Source organism: Acinonyx jubatus, chromosome E4, assembly GCF_027475565.1.
Source record: "Acinonyx jubatus isolate Ajub_Pintada_27869175 chromosome E4, VMU_Ajub_asm_v1.0, whole genome shotgun sequence".
Classification (NCBI taxonomy): Eukaryota; Metazoa; Chordata; class Mammalia; order Carnivora; family Felidae; genus Acinonyx; species Acinonyx jubatus.
The window spans coordinates 57,372,651-57,380,248 of record NC_069395.1 but is presented as its reverse complement, the minus strand read 5'-3'; the positions used below and the strand labels follow the sequence as shown (position 1 = coordinate 57,380,248).

Genomic DNA, 7,598 nt, shown 5'->3' with positions numbered 1-7,598 from the left:
CGAAGTGAAGGAAAAGAATTAAGGGCAAACCCAAACATAAAGACACTTGAAGACCCTTAAAATCCCTTCTCAATATCAAACCCTCGCTGACTCAGAGGTAGATTCTCCTCTCCTTTGCAGTGAGAGGGAAACAGTTTCCCCAGAATAATTTCACAAAATTTCTGCCACCTCCAGAGCTTACCTTTTGTGAAGTCCCTGCACCGGGGCTTTCCTGTTTTCAGATCTGAAATTATAACAATGTTTACTTGTTTTGGGGCTGGTGGGAAAAGAACCAAAAAATGGTGAATATTAGATGCCAAGAAGACAGTATTATTTCAGTGTGTTTGCATGGGACGTTGAATTTGTGACGGATGCTGAGTATTGAATATATACTTAAGTAACTTCCCTGTAGGCGATTTTAATTTTTTTTCGCGTTTATTTATTTTTGAGACAGAGAGAGACAGAGCATGAGTGGGGGAGGGTTGGAGAGAGGGAGACACAGAATCTGAAACAGGCTCCAGGCTCTGAGCTGTCAGCACAGAGCCCGACGCGGGGCTTGAACTCACGGACCGCGAGATCATGACCTGAGCCGAAGTCTATGCTTAACCGACTGAGCCACCCAGGCGCCCCTAGGCGATTTTAATAACATACATTAGTTCCTTTTATAAAGTAGTACATATACACTTATTGTTTAAAAAAAAGTAAGACAGATATACAGAAGAAACCAAAATCACCTATCAACCCATAGAGAGAAAACATATTAGTATATTTCTATTTGTGTATTTCAGATAGTTGAGATTATACTATATATGTACCTTTTCCTTCTTTTCTTTAACTTTTTTTAAACATTTATTTACTTTTGAGAGAGGCCACTCCACATTTTTCAATACGGAGGGGTTTCATGCAGGAAATGTGAGGCTTATATAACCTTGTATACAGCGTCGCCTTGGAGGAGAGCACTTGGAAGAGATCAGGAAAGCCCAAGGTCTGGAAGCCCAATTATTTCTGCGATGCCACTGCTGCTGAGCACCTGCCAGAGGCTGGCCCCCCACCCCTGTCCCCCGCCCCCCCCCACCCTGTGCCTAGAACTCCCGCCAGAAATAATGGCCTCTCCTTTCCTTCCGCCTTGCAAACCAGGAAAAGTGCCACCCACTGATCAGATCCAGACACCTGCTGAGAAATAACAGTATCCGGGCTGGCAGCACCTGTGACGTCCGGGAAAGCTTAGGCGGACAGGGAAGATAATGCGGCGCGTCGGTTCATGTCAGGGCCACAGGTGATGCGACAAATCCGACTTCACTTCATTTTTCTCCCTAATTGTACATTTCAGTTATTGCTCCGACCCGTGGCTGCGAATGGGACGGCGGTAGCTCAGATCGCAGCGCTCGCGGCCCCACCCGCATCCGTCTTAAGTACGCGCCCCGTGTCGGTTCCGCCTGGGGGCCCGGGACAGCCCACCCGCGGTTCTCCCCCCACCCCCGAGTCCACTCCCGGCCCGGCCGTACCTCCAGCCGCACCGCCACTGGAGGGCAGCACCTGCCCGCCACCCGTGCAGCGGGAGCGGCTCCGGGGCTGGGTCCCCCAGCTGCGGCCCCTTCCATTGCCAAGGCGCGGCTCCGGTCCCCCCCCCCCCCCCCCCCCCAGCGGGCTTCTCCCCGGAGGGACGGCTGCTCCGCGCCAGGGCCGCCGCTTCTTTCCTGAGCACCGCACCGCGCTTTCAAGGCCGCCGTCTCCTTTATGGCAAAGCATCTCCAGCCTGTGTGGATGCCCCCCCCCCCCACCGCCGAGGGTGGACTTGACCCCTGGGCCTGGGTGGAGGCCCTCTCCATCGGCCCCTACCTCCAGCCGGGCTTCCCTTCCGGAAGCTCCTTTCCCCGTGAAAATCAGCTCACGTGGGGCCCCGGGGTGGCTCAGTCGGGTTGGGCGTCTGACTTGGGCTCAGGTCATGATCTCCCGGTTTGTGAGTTCGAGCCCCGCGCGGGGCTCCGAGCCTGGAGCCTGCTTCCGATTCTGTGTCTCCCCCTCTCTCTGTGCCCCTCCCCTGCTCACGCTCTGTCTCTCTCTCTCTCACTAATAAATAGACGTTAAAACATTTTATAAAAGAAAATCAGCTTGTGCAAAAGGACGCCATTAACTGCCAACTCTGACATTTCTTGGCACGTGGGTTTATCGTCTGAACCTGTAGCACCCAGCGCTGCCAGGAAACTTTTGGACATCACTCTTTGCCCACGTTCTTCCCATAGATTCCCAAACAACGGAATTACTGTATACAAGAGAATAAACATGAAGGTTTGATACATACTGGCAAATTGATTCCAAAACCTCTTACCAATTTATACATCCGCCAGCTAGTTAACAGTGCCTCTCCTGGAACCCTGGCTCACTGCACTTTTTGCTGAGTGGTATTTTATCTGTATCTATTTATCACCTATGTAGATATTTCCCTATATTATATATATGGGATATGTAAAGTATACATATCCTATTGCATAATGTATAACATTTACAACATAGATCTATTTCCCACAGGCTGCTTTGTTCACCATATTAAAGCGAATCATGCCCCAACCCTCTCTCTCACGTATATCCTTGAGGCTCCGAAAACCAACACCTTCTAAAACTGTGAGGAAAGTTAACACCCTCCTCATATTTGTCTCAGTCAACGGTAATTGTGGCAGTTTTAATTGTGGACGGAATAAAAGGTGTTCTTCCACAAGTTGAAGGTGTAGATCACTAAGGAGTAGGTTGAGCCGTGGGTGGCCAAAATCCCAAATACCAGTGGGTTAAACCAGATTTTTTTTTTCTCTTTGTCATAGTGGGTCTCCTAGTGGCTCTCCCCTGGTATGAGAGCATCTGAACCAGGTTCATCCACCTTCCTTTCCCAAGTTTGCATCCACCCAGCAGGAAGGAGAAGGGGAAGGCACGCTTCTGCTTGCTAGAAGATACTTTGCAGAAGCTGCACATAACCCTTCCTCTTAGAGCTCATTGCCCAGAAGGTAGCCAGCCAGCCAAGTTCAGCTTCAAGGAGGGTGGGAAATACAGTCTCTGTCCAAGTGTCAGATGAGTTCAGCAGGGAACACATACCAAGGAACAAATAGTGGTCCCTGTCCCAAAGGCACAGAAGTACAAGATATGTTGGGTTTTTTTCCTTAAATGGCACAGTTTACTTATTTCCTGGAATGCCTGTGCTCCTCCTTTACATAGAAAATACAAAGCTGTGGATAAGAGCCTATTGTTTTCCTTTCTTTTAATTATAGTCTGCTTTGACATAGATTATAGCTTCAGAGATATTTCAGATTCATTTTGGAATTCACATGGCTGCAATTTCTCATGCTTTGCTCCCTTTCCTCGCCCAGCCTCTCTGTCTTGCCGTCGACGGGTCTGAGAATACACACTCAGACGTAGCAGGTGAGGTTTGCTTCCCGTCCCTTCCTTGACAAAAGAACAAGGAAAGCTTTCGAAAACATCAGGAGGCAGAGAAAGAAACTAAGAGAGAAGAAGGAGAGATAGCAGGTCTCTGCGTTGAGCATCTCAACTTAGAATGAATATAGCCTCCGTCATGCAAATTAAAAAACCCAATTTGGATGGGCCAGGGAGGTTTAATGGAAAGATACACATCAGGAGACTTGGCAATTTACAGGGGCAGGATCTCATCATGCTTCTGTACACATCTCGTGCATCTCATCAAGCACACAACAGGCCGAAATTACAATAATCCAATTTCATAAATTATTGGCCAAATAAGTGAAGACAGTGATGTAAATTTTGGGGATTAGAGACCGTAAGCCAAGAATAGGCACTAGCTTGAGCAACGGATCTCAGGGAGCCCTGAGTCTGCTTATCATCCGAACCACTTGGCGAGTAGCCTTTCTGCTGACCAGTTGGTTGGGCCAGAGTTCTCTGATCACTTGCCCATCTTTCCGTTCAGTTTTTGCAAACCTCTCCTGAACCACATATTCATGCAGTGCGCTCTACTCGAGAAATACTTTCTAAATGAAGCAGTGTGTGCATAGTTGATACAATGATGATGAACTTGAAGTTGAGGGTATTCGCATAGTAAGTGGCAGAGAGTGGGAAACTTCCTGCTCAAGGTTCAAACGCTCATCGTTTAGGGAGTCCAGCCCCCCAAATTCTTCCGAGGTCGGCGGATCTTCAGGTGCCCCCAAATCTGAGCTGTTGCTATAAGCTTTTAGCCTCTGGTTAAGGCTGGCTTCCACGCCGCCCCTAGCTTTGGGTGTCTGACCATGTGACTGAATTCTTGTGAACGGTGTGTGAATTCAGTCAAAACATATCTGGAAAGACATTTAACTGAAAACCTCAGAGTTCAAGGAGCTCTATTCGAGAGTATGCAAACGTACAAGAAGAGGATGCACAAAAGAACCCAGTGGAGGGGCGCCTGAGAGGCTCAGTCGGTTAAGCGTCCGACTTCGGCTCAGGTCATGATCTCACGGTTCGGGAGTTCGAGCCCCGCGTCGGGCTCTGTGCTGACAGCTTGGAGCCTGGAGCCCGCTTCGGATTCTGTGTCTCCCTCTGTCTGCCCCTCCGCCGCTTGCACTCTGTCTCTCGCATTGTCTCAAAAATAAATAAACATTAAAAAAAAAAATCCCGTGGGGTGGATCTGATGAGTCTTGACATGGGGGCAAAAGTGGGTTAGCCTGGGACATCAGGACTTAAGCCAGCCTGGGAACTGCTGGTGAGGGTCTAAGTCTTTGGAATCATTAGAAGCTCAGTCATAACAACAGGAGGAGGATGGGGCAGGGGCTGTTTTTTCCTCTTTACAGTTGAGTGCCTGCCCAAGTCATACAGTGCAGGGCAGCGGGGAGGGGAGGGGAGGGCGCTGTGATGAAAATACAACTCAGGTGTCCCGACTTGTAGGCCAGGGCCCTTTCTATCATGCTGCAGCCGCCTGCTTCCAAGAGAGCCACATTCGATGCCCAGAAAATGCCATGCAGAAGCCTGCTGTGACTATTCTAAGTTTGAGTGGGGGTGGCTGGGGTATATGGTGGGTAGAGCCAGGGGAGGGCTGTGGGGAGGCCATCCTGCCATCCTGGATATGGAAGCCTTTTTTTTATGGCTTACCCGGTTCCAGCTGGCATAAACAAGGCAGAGCTGAAGATTAAATGCCCTGGACATTATTAAGCCCATTAGGGTTCTGGATACCTCCCCCCAGACTTCTCTTTACATCCCCAATCAAGTTTGATCAAATTTCTCACCTGTTCATGAAGAGATGTCCCTCTTCCTCGCCTCTCCTCAAGGAGCAAATATTCTCTCATCTACTTTGGGAAGGAAAAAAAAAAATTCTTTTAGTCCAGAGTTCAAGTCACCAAGAAAAAAAATGCGTTGCTGTCCTCTACCCGGCCTTGGGGGACCAACTTGTCTCAGTCCGCCCGGGACTTTCACAGTTGAAAATCTCATGTGCTCCCTTTAATCCAGGACAAACTGGGGTTCTAGGTCATTCTTGCTGCCTGGGGTGGGGGTCGGGGCACTGAAGCAGACCCTGCAAAATGCTTTGTTCTTGCTAGATAAAGACAGTGGGTGTGGCTACCTACATCTAACAAAGGCAGAAGGATTGGTGAACTGGGCTGCTAGCCTCTTGCTCTGCAGGACAAGGAGCGTCCCCATGAAGGTGAGGGCAGGTTTTTTTTGAAGCCTGGTCTTCCAGTGTGAACGGAGAGGCTCCTTGGGGTGGAAGAGAGTGGCTGCGGCCGGTGGGGGTGGGAGAGGAGGGGCTGGGTGCCTCATGTTGCCTGCAGGCAATTAGGCCTGTCTGAAGGAGCCCGGGGAAAATTCTTGTTCCCGGGGTAGAACATTCTGGTGAAGTCAGGCTGGGGGCAATTAGCCTATGGGGTAATCGACAAGAGCACAAACCAGTCTGTGCTTCCTTTCTCTTGGCTGGCTCTCCCTGGCCCACGCGAGCGGGCGGGACCCTCACCTGCCCTGCAGGTGCGGGGAGGCTTGCGCGGGGCCCCTTCCCAAGTGTTCCCGTTTCCTGAGGAAGAAGGGTTCCCTGCTCAGGAGGAGGCAAGGCCGCCTTTCTGACCTGTCACAGGGTATTTGCCGCGTCTGGATTTGTTGTCTCGGGGCGCGGCTCTTTGACAGCTGCAGAGGGGAGGACGGTCCAGCAGCATCGCAGCTTTCACCGTCCGGCCAGGAGTTTGGATGCCCGGGAAGCTGAATTCAGCGCCCCTGCGCGCGGGGCTCATGCAACCCGCCGGCAGCAGCTAGGCGCAGGGCTCCAGGGGGCGTGCGGGGGCAGGGAGGCGGCGGGGCGGGCACCGCACTGCAGATCGCAGCCGGGAAAGCGCGCTGGGAGGTTCGGCGCCCGCACCGCCGCAATGCGGAGCCCGCGGCGGGGCTGGAGGAGCGAGCCCCGGCGCAGCCAGCCCTGGTGCTGGGGCGCGGAGCCCTAAATCCGGCGATGCTCCGGGGGCGGGGCTGGGGATGGCGGGGAGAATTGCCTTGTGGCAATAGGTGGGGGCGCGCAGCATGGGAAGGAGCTCAGGAGACCGAAGAGAGAAGAGAAGGTCCGAGGCCTTCCGGCAGTTTCTAAGGGGGAAGGCAAGGCGGCAAGCCCCTGTAACTGATCAGCAGCAACTGTTTCTCTTTCGGGGCCGCTGCCCCGCTCTTTCTTCCCTGTAACTTGCAGCCACATCCCTCCCCGTCTTTGATCCTCCTAAACCACGGCCCACGGCTGCCCCCCTCAGCTTCCCTGCTGGAGTCCTGTTTGAGGACGCTCCCATGCTGCACCGGGCAGGTGGTTGCAATCCCACAATATTAATTTGACTTGATTCTGCACAAGGAACCAGGTTAGGCCCTTCAGGGCATATTCCTGGCCTCTGGGTATTGCAGGGTACTGGTAAGAAACGACAAGGGCCCGGATAAATAAAGCACATAGCCAAACGTGGAACCTGAAAACCTCGAGGGAGTTACAAAGTATCTTTTGTATATTTTCTCTATAGCTTTTTTTTCCCTGTAGGTACAAACTGTGAGGAACTTTGTCTCACCTCTGCAAATCTGATTGGGTAGTCCAGAGAAAGCTATAGGTTTTCTTTTCTTTTCTTTTCTTTCTTTTTTCTGTTTTGTTTTGTTTTGTTTTGTTTTGTTTTGTTTTGTTTGTCTATAGGTTCATTTCAGCTTCCATCCAACATCAGGAAATTCACTCTTTCGGCTTGGGTGGAGTAAGCCCGCTTTTAAAATCAGACAGACCTGTATAGGCCTTGGTGCTGCCTTTACTTGCTCTGTGTTCTTGGGCGCGTCCGTTCACACGGTCAGTTTTCTCAACTGTGAAGTTGGGCTGAAATAAAAAGAGGTTAAGAGCACAGGCTCCGATGTGGCGATAGGAATCCACCGCTCACTGACTGTGTGACCTGGGTAAGTTGCTGAACCTCCTGGTGCCTCAGTTTTTTCACCTGGAAAGTGGGCATGCCAATACTACCTACCTCCTTGCGTTGCTATAACGATTGAATGTGTTAATAGATGCATAGAGCTTAAAATAGCGTCCCGCACAGAACACATAATAATGACGATAACAATTTCATCACAAGGTAGCTATGCCGTCTGAATTAGACAGTGCACATAAAAATATGGGGAGAATAAATATGCATACAGGTGACCATCAC

At 50.8% G+C, this 7,598-nt stretch overlaps 1 long non-coding RNA gene across 1 annotated transcript; it reads right to left on the bottom strand.

Annotated features, from left to right (window-relative positions):
* On the bottom strand, positions 1–6,604 carry LOC106966213 (uncharacterized). Its single transcript, XR_003416187.2, has 3 exons — positions 6,020–6,604; positions 5,193–5,252; positions 1–256 (listed from the first exon to the last, which is right to left on the bottom strand). It is a non-coding gene; the product is annotated as an uncharacterized LOC106966213 (long non-coding RNA).
* Between the last annotated feature and the right edge of the window lie 994 nt (positions 6,605–7,598).